The sequence below is a fragment of the Cydia pomonella genome, chromosome 6 (assembly GCF_033807575.1).
Source record: "Cydia pomonella isolate Wapato2018A chromosome 6, ilCydPomo1, whole genome shotgun sequence".
NCBI classification, from domain to species: domain Eukaryota; kingdom Metazoa; phylum Arthropoda; class Insecta; order Lepidoptera; family Tortricidae; genus Cydia; species Cydia pomonella.
Genome location: NC_084708.1, coordinates 10,837,583 through 10,849,331, shown reverse-complemented (window position 1 = coordinate 10,849,331; position 11,749 = coordinate 10,837,583).

Here is an 11,749-nt window from a genome sequence, read left to right as displayed (position 1 = left end):
ATAGTAAAAGTGTCTTGACGAGCTCACGTCGGGCCTACGGCCTTCGGCCTTCGGCCCGCCGTTTCGCTTGTCTAAGACACTTTTCCTATTGGGTCGTGTTTAAGCTCCAACTTCCCCCTCTCAGGTGACGCTTCGGGCCTTCGGCCCTACGCGGAGCTCGGCCTTCGGCCTTCGCTAGCCTCGACGCGTCGCCGTCGGGCCGTCGGCCCGCCGGCACCGCTTATCAAGACAGTTGACTTCTTGGAACGCTTGGGAGCACCGTACGCACGCAGCTCGGCCTTCGGCCTCGCTTTTAGTTACTGGGGGTTGCACGCTTGGGGGTCGGGGTGAAGGCTCCGGGCCTTCGGCCCTCCGCCGGGGTCGGCCTTCGGCCTCCCGGCCTGAAGCTCGCCCTTCGGGCTCGCTTAAGACAGTTTTTATATAGGTTTTCGCTTTGTTCCTCACTCCCGCAGCTCGGCCTTCGGCCTCGCTCAAAATTACTGGGGGTAGGGCGCGCCTGGCCACTCGGGGTGAAGCTCCGGGCCTGTCGGCCCGTCGCGGGGTCGGCCTTCGGCCTCCCGGCCTGAAGCTCGCCCTTCGGGCTCGCTTAACCTACTCGAAAATTTGATTTGCCCCTGTCCGCCGCCATTTTGGATTTTTCCAAAAATTTTTTTTTACATGGTAATCTCGGGCCCCCAGGCTCGCCGCATGCCAAATCTCAGCGCGCTCGGACCAACTTGAAAAAAAAAAAAAAAAAAAGTCGGCCATTTTGAAAATTTTTTGATGCAGTTTTTTTTCTCTCGGGGTCCTCTATGACATTTGGTCGAGCACCCCCCACCTATCGCGCACCGTTTCAGAGTTGCCATACAAAACTAAAGTGGCCATTTTTTCCGCCATCTTGGATTTTTTCAAAATTTTTTTTTTCCATAGGCATCTAGAGCGGCCCGAGATTCCGTGACCAAAATTTCAGCGCGCTAGGATCAACTTGAAAATTGTCCGCCATTTTGAATCCGCCATTTTGAAAAAAAAATGGCGGCTCTAGAAACTGCCCAGGGTCCTCTATGACATTTGGTCGAGCACCCCCCCACTAAGTCTTACCGTTTAGCCGGGCTCTTGTGCAGGTTTTTGGTCTTCCATCAGATCGAAAAATCCATATTTTTCTGGACCTACAAATTCCGAGCTCTATACGAATCAATTTTTTTTTTCCACCTAAACCCCACAGTTTCCAAATAAAACATATACATTAGAAATCAGTCGGTTTGCAGCTATATATATTATTAACTAGAGTTTTGCTTGGTGCGCGGGGCCCGAGGGCCCCGCGGTGTGCGTGGTGCTGTTGTTTTGTAGTTGGTACTGTTGTTGATGTTGTTGTTAATGAGTTGTTGTAGTTGGTGCTGTTGTTTTTGCTGTTGTTTAGGTGTAAAAGTTTGTGTTTTCCAAAGGGAAAAGGTAAAGCAGTTGTACTTTTGCTTGCAAGGAATGGTCCGCGTGCGAGCACGCACTCCCGCAGCTCGGCCTTCGGCCTCGCGTGCTTGGGCGATCCAATGGGACGCTCCGGGCCTTCGGCCCTACGCGGAGCTCGGCCTTCGGCCTTCGCAATATAGTTACTTTGGAGGTTGAAGGGAAGTTGGAGCTTAAACACGACCCAATAGTAAAAGTGTCTTGACAAGCTCACGTCGGGCCTACGGCCTTCGGCCTTCGGCCCGCCGTTTCGCTTGTCTAAGACACTTTTACTATTGGGTCGTGTTTAAGCTCCAACTTCCCCGCTGGCGAGCCTCGAAGGGGACGCTTCGGGCCTTCGGCCCTACGCGGAGCTCGGCCTTCGGCCTTCGCTAGCCTCGACGCTTCGCCGTCGGGCCTTCGGCCCGCCGGCTCCGCTTATTAAGACAGTTAACTTGTAATTGGTTCGCTCTATAAATGCACTTTTCCCGTTATTTTTAGTATAAAGAATATTTGTTTTCCAAAGGGGAAATGTAATGCGGTTGTATTTCCGCTTTGGGCCGCACTCTCGCAGCTCGGCCTTCGGCCTCGCGTGCTTGGGCGATCCAATGGGACGCTCCGTGCCTTCGGCCCTACGCGGAGCTCGGCCTTCGGCCTTCGCTGAGTTTCGAAGCTCAGCGTCGGGCCTTCGGCCCGCCGCTTCGCTTATTAAGACAGTTGACTTGTAACCGGTTCGCTCTATAAATGCACTTTTCCCGTTATTTTTAGTATAAAAAATATTTGTTTTCCAAAGGGGAAATGTAATGCGGTTGTATTTCCGCTTTGGGCCGCACTCTCGCAGCTCGGCCTTCGGCCTCGCGTGCTTGGGCGATCCAATGGGACGCTCCGTGCCTTCGGCCCTACGCGGAGCTCGGCCTTCGGCCTTCGCTGAGTTTCGAAGCTCAGCGTCGGGCCTTCGGCCCGCCGCTTCGCTTATTAAGACAGTTAACTTGTAATTGGTTCGCTCTATAAATGCACTTTTCCCGTTATTTTTAGTATAAAGAATATTTGTTTTCCAAAGGGGAAAAGTAATGCGGTTGTATTTCCGCTTTGGGCCGCACTCTCGCAGCTCGGCCTTCGGCCTCGCGTGCTTGGGAAATCCAATGGGACGCTCCGGGCCTTCGGCCCTACGCGGAGCTCGGCCTTCGGCCTTCGCTGGGTTTCGAAGCTCAGCGTCGGGCCTTCGGCCCGCCGCTTCGCTTATTAAGGCACTCGGGGAGGGTTGGTTTCGCTTCGGGGGTAGTGCGGGAAGTTGGAGCTTAAACACGACCCAATAGGAAAAGTGTCTTAGACAAGCGAAACGGCGGGCCGAAGGCCGAAGGCCGTAAAAAATATTTGTTTTCCAAAGGGGAAATGTAATGCGGTTGTATTTCCGCTTTGGGCCGCACTCTCGCAGCTCGGCCTTCGGCCTCGCGTGCTTGGGAAATCCAATGGGACGCTCCGGGCCTTCGGCCCTACGCGGAGCTCGGCCTTCGGCCTTCGCTGGGTTTCGAAGCTCAGCGTCGGGCCTTCGGCCCGCCGCTTCGCTTATTAAGGCACTCGGGGAGGGTTGGTTTCGCTTCGGGGGTAGTGCGGGAAGTTGGAGCTTAAACACGACCCAATAGTAAAAGTGTCTTGACAAGCTCACGTCGGGCCTACGGCCTTCGGCCTTCGGCCCGCCGTTTCGCTTGTCTAAGACACTTTTCCTATTGGGTCGTGTTTAAGCTCCAACTTCCCCCTCTCAGGTGACGCTTCGGGCCTTCGGCCCTACGCGGAGCTCGGCCTTCGGCCTTCGCTGGCCTCGACGCGTCGCCGTCGGGCCGTCGGCCCGCCGGCTCCGCGTATCAAGACAGTTGACTTCTTGGAACGCTTGGAAGCACCGTACGCACGCAGCTCGGCCTTCGGCCTCGCTTTTAGTTACTGGGGGTTGCACGCTTGGGGGTCGGGGTGAAGGCTCCGGGCCTTCGGCCCTCCGCCGGGGTCGGCCTTCGGCCTCCCAGCCTGAAGCTCGCCCTTCGGGCTCGCTTAAGACAGTTTTTATATAGGTTTTCGCTTTGTTCCTCACTCCCGCAGCTCGGCCTTCGGCCTCGCTCAAAATTACTGGGGGTAGGGCGCGCCTGGCCACTCGGGGTGAAGCTCCGGGCCTGACGGCTCGTCGCGGGGTCGGCCTTCGGCCTCCCGGCCTGAAGCTCGCCCTTCGGGCTCGCTTAACCTACTCGAAAATTTGATTTGCCCCTGTCCGCCGCCATTTTGGATTTTTCCAAAAATTTTTTTTTTACATGGTAATCTCGGGCCCCAGGCTCGCCGCATGCCAAATCTCAGCGCGCTCGGACCAACTTGAAAAAAAAAAAAAAAAAAGTCGGCCATTTTGAAAATTTTTTGATGCAGTTTTTTTTCTCTCGGGGCCCTCTATGACATTTGGTCGAGCACCCCCCACCTATCGCGCACCGTTTCAGAGTTGCCATACAAAACTAAAGTGGCCATTTTTTCCGCCATCTTGGATTTTTCCAAAAATTTTTTTTACCATACGAACCTAGAGGGGCCCGAGATTCCGTGACCAAAATTTCAGCGCGCTAGGACCGTTTTGAAAATTGGCCGCCATTTTGAATCCGCCATTTTGAAAAAAAAATGGCGGCTCTAGAAACTGCCCAGGGTCCTCTATGACATTTGGTCGAGCACCCCCCCACTAAGTCTTACCGTTTAGCCGGGCTCTTGTGCAGGTTTTTTGTCTTCCATCAGATCGAAAAATCCATATTTTTCTGCACCTACAAATTCCGAGCTCTATACGAATCAATTTTTTTTTTCCACCTAAACCCCACAGTCTCCAAATAAAACATATACATTAGAAATCAGTGGTTTTGCAGCTATATATATTATTAATTAACTAGAGTTTTGCTTGGTGCGCGGGGCCCGAGGGCCCCGCGGTAGTCGTGTAGTTTGTTGTTTGTGTTGTAGTTGGTGCTGTTGTTGATGTTGTTGTTGATGAGTTGTTGTTGTAGGTGCCGTTGTTTTAGTGAAAAAGTTAGTTTTCCAAAGGAAAAAGGTAAAGCAGTTGTACCTTTGCTTTCAAGTAATGGTCCGCGTGCGAGCACGCACTCCCGCAGCTCGGCCTTCGGCCTCGCGTGCTTGGGCGATCCTATGGGACGCTCCGGGCCTTCGGCCCTACGCGGAGCTCGGCCTTCGGCCTTCGCAATATAGTTACTTTGGGGGTTGAAGGGAAGTTGGAGCTTAAACACGACCCAATAGTAAAAGTGTCTTGACAAGCTCACGTCGGGCCTACGGCCTTCGGTCTCCGGCCCGCCGTTTCGCTTGTCTAAGACACTTTTACTATTGGGTCGTGTTTAAGCTCCAACTTCCCCGCCGGCTCCGCTTATTAAGACAGTTGACTTGTTGCCGGTTCGCTTTATAACTTTTCCCGTTATTTTTGTTGTTATTAATATAAAGAAGATTTTTTTTTCCAAAGGGGAAAGTTAATGCGGTTGTACTTCCGCTTTGGACCGCACTCTCGCAGCTCGGCCTTCGGCCTCGCGTGCTTGGGCGTTCCAATGGGACGCTCCGTGCCTTCGGCCCTACGCGGAGCTCGGCCTTCGGCCTTCGCTGGGTTTCGAAGCTCAGCGTCGGGCCTTCGGCCCGCCGCTTCGCTTATTAAGACAGTTAACTTGTAATTGGTTCGCTCTATAAATGCTCTTTTCCCGTTATTTTTAGTATAAAGAATATTTATTTTCCAAAGGGGAAAAGTAATGCGGTTGTACTTCCGCTTTGGGCCGCACTCTCGCAGCTCGGCCTTCGGCCTCGCGTGCTTGGGCAATCCAATGGGACGCTCCGGGCCTTCGGCCCTACGCGGAGCTCGGCCTTCGGCCTTCGCTGGGTTTCGAAGCTCAGCGTCGGGCCTTCGGCCCGCCGCTTCGCTTATTAAGACAGTTAACTTGTGAACGGTTCGCTCTATAAATGCACTTTTCCCGTTATTTTTAGTATAAAGAATATTTGTTTTCCAAAGGGGAAAGGTAATGCGGTTGTAATTCCGCTTTGGGCCGCACTCTCGCAGCTCGGCCTTCGGCCTCGCGTGCTTGGGCGATCCAATGGGACGCTCCGGGCCTTCGGCCCTACGCGGAGCTCGGCCTTCGGCCTTCGCTGGATTTCGAAGCTCAGCGTCGGGCCTTCGGCCCGCCGCTTCGCTTACTAAGACACTCGGGGAGGGTTGGTTTCGCTTCGGGAGTAGTGCGGGAAGTTGGAGCTTAAACACGACCCAATAGTAAAAGTGTCTGGACAAGCTCACGTCGGGCCTACGGCCTTCGGCCTTCGGCCCGCCGTTTCGCTTGTCTAAGACACTTTTCCTATTGGGTCGTGTTTAAGCTCCAACTTCCCCCTCTCAGGTGACGCTTCGGGCCTTCGGCCCTACGCGGAGCTCGGCCTTCGGCCTTCGCTAGCCTCGACGCGTCGCCGTCGGGCCTTCGGCCCGCCGGCTCCGCTTATCAAGACAGTCGACTTGGTAGAACGCTTGGGAGCACCGTACGCACGCAGCTCGGCCTTCGGCCTCGCTTTAAATTACTGGGGGTTGCACGCTTGGGGGTCGGGGTGAAGGCTCCGGGCCTTCGGCCCTCCGCCGGGGTCGGCCTTCGGCCTCCCAGCCTGAAGCTCGCCCTTCGGGCTCGCTTAAGACAGTTTTTATATAGGATTTCGCTTTGTTCCTCACTCCCGCAGCTCGGCCTTCGGCCTCGCTCAAAATTACTGGGGGTAGGGCGCGCCTGGCCACTCGGGGTGAAGCTCCGGGCCTGTCGGCCCGTCGCGGGGTCGGCCTTCGGCCTCCCGGCCTGAAGCTCGCCCTTCGGGCTCGCTTAACCTACTCGAAAATTTGATTTGCCCCTGTCCGCCGCCATTTTGGATTTTTCCAAAAAATTTTTTCACATGGTAATCTCGGGCCCCCAGGCTCGCCGCATGCCAAATCTCAGCGCGCTCGGACCAACTTGAAAAAAAAAAAAAAAAAAAAGTCGGCCATTTTGAAAAATTTTTGATGCAGTTTTTTTTCTCTCGGGGCCCTCTATGACATTTGGTCGAGCACCCCCCACCCATCGCGCACCGTTTCAGAGTTGCCATACAAAACTAAAGTGGCCATTTTTTCCGCCATCTTGGATTTTTCCAAAAATTTTTTTTACCATACGAACCTAGAGGGGCCCGAGATTCCGTGACCAAAATTTCAGCGCGCTAGGACCGTTTTGAAAATCGTCCGCCATTTTGAATCCGCCATTTTGAAAAAAAAATGGCGGCTCTAGAAACTGCCCAGGGTCCTCTATGACATTTGGTCGAGCACCCCCCCACTAAGTCTTACCGTTTAGCCGGGCTCTTATGCAGGTTTGTGGTCTTTCATCAGATCGAAAAATCCATATTTTTCTGGACCTACAAATTCCGAGCTCTATACTAATCAATTTTTTTTTTTCACCTAAACCCCACAGTCTCCAAATAAAACATCTCTATTAGAAATGTATCGGGATGCAGCTATATATATTATTAACTAGTATGTTGCTTTGTGCGCGGGGCCCGAGGGCCCCGCGGTAGTCGTGTAGTTTGTTGTTTGTGTTGTAGTTGGTGCTGTTGTTGATGTTGTTGTTGATGAGTTGTTGTTGTAGGTGCCGTTGTTTGAGTGAAAAAGTTTGTTTTCCAAAGGGAAAAGGTAAAGCAGTTGTACTATTGCTTGCAAGGAATGGTCCGCGTGCGAACACGCACTCCCGCAGCTCGGCCTTCGGCCTCGCGTGCCTGGGCGATCCAATGGGACGCTCCGGGCCTTCGGCCCTACGCGGAGCTCGGCCTTCGGCCTTCGCAATATAGTTACTTTGGGGGTTGAAGGGAAGTTGGAGCTTAAACACGACCCAATAGTAAAAGTGTCTTGACAAGCTCACGTCGGGCCTACGGCCTTCGGCCTTCGGCCCGCCGTTTCGCTTGTCTAAGACACTTTTACTATTGGGTCGTGTTTAAGCTCCAACCTCCCCGCTGGCGAGCCTCGAAGGGGACGCTTCGGGCCTTCGGCCCTACGCGGAGCTCGGCCTTCGGCCTTCGCTAGCCTCGACGCTTCGCCGTCGGGCCTTCGGCCCGCCGGCTCCGCTTATTAAGACAGTTGACTTGTTGCGGTTCGCTTTATAACTTTTCCCGTTATTTTTGTTGTTATTAATATAAAGAAGATTTCTTTTCCAAAGGGGAAAGTTATTGCGGTTGTACTTCCGCTTTGGGCCGCACTCTCGCAGCTCGGCCTTCGGCCTCGCGTGCTTGGGCGTTCCAATGGGACGCTCCGTGCCTTCGGCCCTACGCGGAGCTCGGCCTTCGGCCTTCGCTGGGTTTCGAAGCTCAGCGTCGGGCCTTCGGCCCGCCGCTTCGCTTATTAGGACAGTTAACTTGTAATTGGTTCGCTCTATAAATGCACTTTTCCCGTTATTTTTAGTATAAAGAATATTTGTTTTCCAAAGGGGAAAAGTAATGCGGTTGTACTTTCGCTTTGGGCCGCACTCTCGCAGCTCGGCCTTCGGCCTCGCGTGCTTGGGCAATCCAATGGGACGCTCCGGGCCTTCGGCCCTACGCGGAGCTCGGCCTTCGGCCTTCGCTGGGTTTCGAAGCTCAGCGTCGGGCCTTCGGCCCGCCGCTTCGCTTATTAAGACAGTTAACTTGTGACCGGTTCGCTCTATAAATGCACTTTTCCCGTTATTTTTAGTATAAAGAATATTTGTTTTCCAAAGGGGAAAAGTAATGCGGTTGTACTTCCGCTTTGGGCCGCAATCTCGCAGCTCGGCCTTCGGCCTCGCGTGCTTGGGCGATCCAATGGGACGCTCCGGGCCTTCGGCCCTACGCGGAGCTCGGCCTTCGGCCTTCGCTGGGTTTCGAAGCTCAGCGTCGGGCCTTCGGCCCGCCGCTTCGCTTATTAAGACACTCGGGGAGGGTTGGTTTCGCTTCGGGGGTAGTGCGGGAAGTTGGAGCTTAAACACGACCCAATAGTAAAAGTGTCTTGACAAGCTCACGTCGGGCCTACGGCCTTCGGCCTTCGGCCCGCCGTTTCGCTTGTCTAAGACACTTTTCCTATTGGGTCGTGTTTAAGCTCCAACTTCCCCCTCTCAGGTGACGCTTCGGGCCTTCGGCCCTACGCGGAGCTCGGCCTTCGGCCTTCGCTAATCTCGACGCGTCGCCGTCGGGCCTTCGGCCCGCCGGCTCCGCTTATCAAGACAGTTGACTTCTAGGAACGCTTGGGAGCACCGTACGCACGCAGCTCGGCCTTCGGCCTCGCTTTTAGTTACTGGGGGTTGCACGCTTGGGGGTCGGGGTGAAGGCTCCGGGCCTTCGGCCCTCCGCCGGGGTCGGCCTTCGGCCTCCCAGCCTGTAGCTCGCCCTTCGGGCTCGCTTAACCTACTCGAAAATTTGATTTGCCCCTGTCCGCCGCCATTTTGGATTTTTCCAAAAATTTTTTTTCACATGGTAATCTCGGGCCCCCAGGCTCGCCGCATGCCAAATCTCAGCTCGCTCGGACCAACTTGAAAAAAAAAAAAAAAAAAAAAAGTCGGCCATTTTGAAAATTTTTTGATGCAGTTTTTTTTCTCTCGGGGCCCTCTATGACATTTGGTCGAGCACCCCCCACCTATCGCGCACCGTTTCAGAGTTGCCATACAAAACTAAAGTGGCCATTTTTTCCGCCATCTTGGATTTTTCCAAAATTTTTTTTTACCATACGAACCTAGAGGGGCCCGAGATTCCGTGACCAAAATTTCAGCGCGCTAGGACCAACTTGAAAATTGGCCGCCATTTTGAATCCGCCATTTTGAAAAAAAAATGGTGGCCTCCAAAACTGCCCAGGGTCCTCTATGACATTTGGTCGAGCACCCCCCCTCTATCTCTGACCGCTTAGCCGGGCCGTCAAACATTTTTTGATCCAGGAGTCACATCTAAAAATCCATATTTTTCCCATACGTCTCCCGATTCCTTCTATATATGGCCAAAAAATCACCGAAATCCGCTCAGCCGTTTTCCAGAAATAGGGAGAGGTTAGAAATGAGTCGGGATGCAGCTATATATATTATTAACTAGAGTTTTGCTTGGTGCGCGGGGCCCGAGGGCCCCGCGGTGTGCGTGGTGCTGTTGTTTGGTTGTTTGTCATGTTGTTTATGTTGTTGTTAATGAGTTGTTGTTGTAGTGTTTGTTGTTGTTGCTGTTGTTTAGGTGTAAAAGTTTGTGTTTTCTAAAGGGAAAAGGTAAAGCAGTTGTACTTTTGCTTGCAAGGAATGGTCCGCGTGCGAGCACGCACTCCCGCAGCTCGGCCTTCGGCCTCGCGTGCCTGGGCGATCCAATGGGACGCTCCGGGCCTTCGGCCCTACGCGGAGCTCGGCCTTCGGCCTTCGCAATATAGTTACTTTGGGGGTTGAAGGAAAGTTGGAGCTTAAACACGACCCAATAGTAAAAGTGTCTTGACAAGCTCACGTCGGGCCTACGGCCTTCGGCCTCCGGCCCGCCGTTTCGCTTGTCTAAGACACTTTTACTATTGGGTCGTGTTTAAGCTCCAACTTCCCCGCTGGCGAGCCTCGAAGGGGACGCTTCGGGCCTTCGGCCCTACGCGGAGCTCGGCCTTCGGCCTTCGCTAGCCTCGACGCTTCGCCGTCGGGCCTTCGGCCCGCCGGCTCCGCTTATTAAGACAGTTGACTTGTTGCCGGTTCGCTTTATAATTTTTCCCGTTATTTTTGTTGTTTTGTAGTTGGTACTGTTGTTGATGTTGTTGTTAATGAGTTGTTGTAGTTGGTGCTGTTGTTTTTGCTGTTGTTTAGGTGTAAAAGTTTGTGTTTTCCAAAGGGAAATGGTAAAGCAGTTGTACTTTTGCTTGCAAGGAATGGTCCGCGTGCGAGCACGCACTCCCGCAGCTCGGCCTTCGGCCTCGCGTGCTTGGGCGATCCAATGGGACGCTCCGGGCCTTCGGCCCTACGCGGAGCTCGGCCTTCGGCCTTCGCAATATAGTTACTTTGGGGGTTGAAGGGAAGTTGGAGCTTAAACACGACCCAATAGTAAAAGTGTCTTGACAAGCTCACGTCGGGCCTACGGCCTTCGGCCTCCGGCCCGCCGTTTCGCTTGTCTAAGACACTTTTACTATTGGGTCGTGTTTAAGCTCCAACTTCCCCGCTGGCGAGCCTCGAAGGGGACGCTTCGGGCCTTCGGCCCTACGCGGAGCTCGGCCTTCGGCCTTCGCTAGCCTCGACGCTTCGCCGTCGGGCCTTCGGCCCGCCGGCTCCGCTTATTAAGACAGTTGACTTGTTGCCGGTTCGCTTTGTAACTTTTCCCGTTATTTTTGTTGTTATTAATATAAAGAAGATTTCTTTTCCAAAGGGGAAATTTAATGCGGTTGTACTTCCGCTTTGGGCCGCACTCTCGCAGCTCGGCCTTCGGCCTCGCGTGCTTGGGCGTTCCAATGGGACGCTCCGTGCCTTCGGCCCTACGCGGAGCTCGGCCTTCGGCCTTCGCTGGGTTTCGAAGCTCAGCGTCGGGCCTTCGGCCCGCCGCTTCGCTTATTAAGACAGTTAACTTGTAATTGGTTCGCTCTACAAATGCACTTTTCCCGTTATTTTTAGTATAAAGAATATTTGTTTTCCAAAGGGGAAAAGTAATGCGGTTGTACTTCCGCTTTGGGCCGCACTCTCGCAGCTCGGCCTTCGGCCTCGCGTGCTTGGGCAATCCAATGGGACGCTCCGGGCCTTCGGCCCTACGCGGAGCTCGGCCTTCGGCCTTCGCTGGGTTTCGAAGCTCAGCGTCGGGCCTTCGGCCCGCCGCTTCGCTTATTAAGACAGTTAACTTGTAACCGGTTCGCTCTATAAATGCACTTTTCCCGTTATTTTTAGTATAAAGAATATTTGTTTTCCAAAGGGGAAAAGTGATGCGATTGTACTTCCGCTTTGGGCCGCACTCTCGCAGCTCTGCCTTCGGCCTCGCGTGCTTGGGCGGTCCAATGGGACGCTCCGGGCCTTCGGCCCTACGCGGAGCTCGGCCTTCGGCCTTCGCTGGGTTTCGAAGCTCAGCGTCGGACCTTCGGCCCGCCGCTTCGCTTATTAAGACACTCGGGGAGGGTTGGTTTCGCTTCGGGGGTAGTGCGGGAAGTTGGAGCTTAAACACGACCCAATAGTAAAAGTGTCTTGACAAGCTCACGTCGGGCCTACGGCCTTCGGCCTTCGGCCCGCCGTTTCGCTTGTCTAAGACACTTTTCCTATTGGGTCGTGTTTAAGCTCCAACTTCCCCCTCTCAGGTGACGCTTCGGGCCTTCGGCCCTACGCGGAGCTCGGCCTTCGGCCTTCGCTAACCTCGA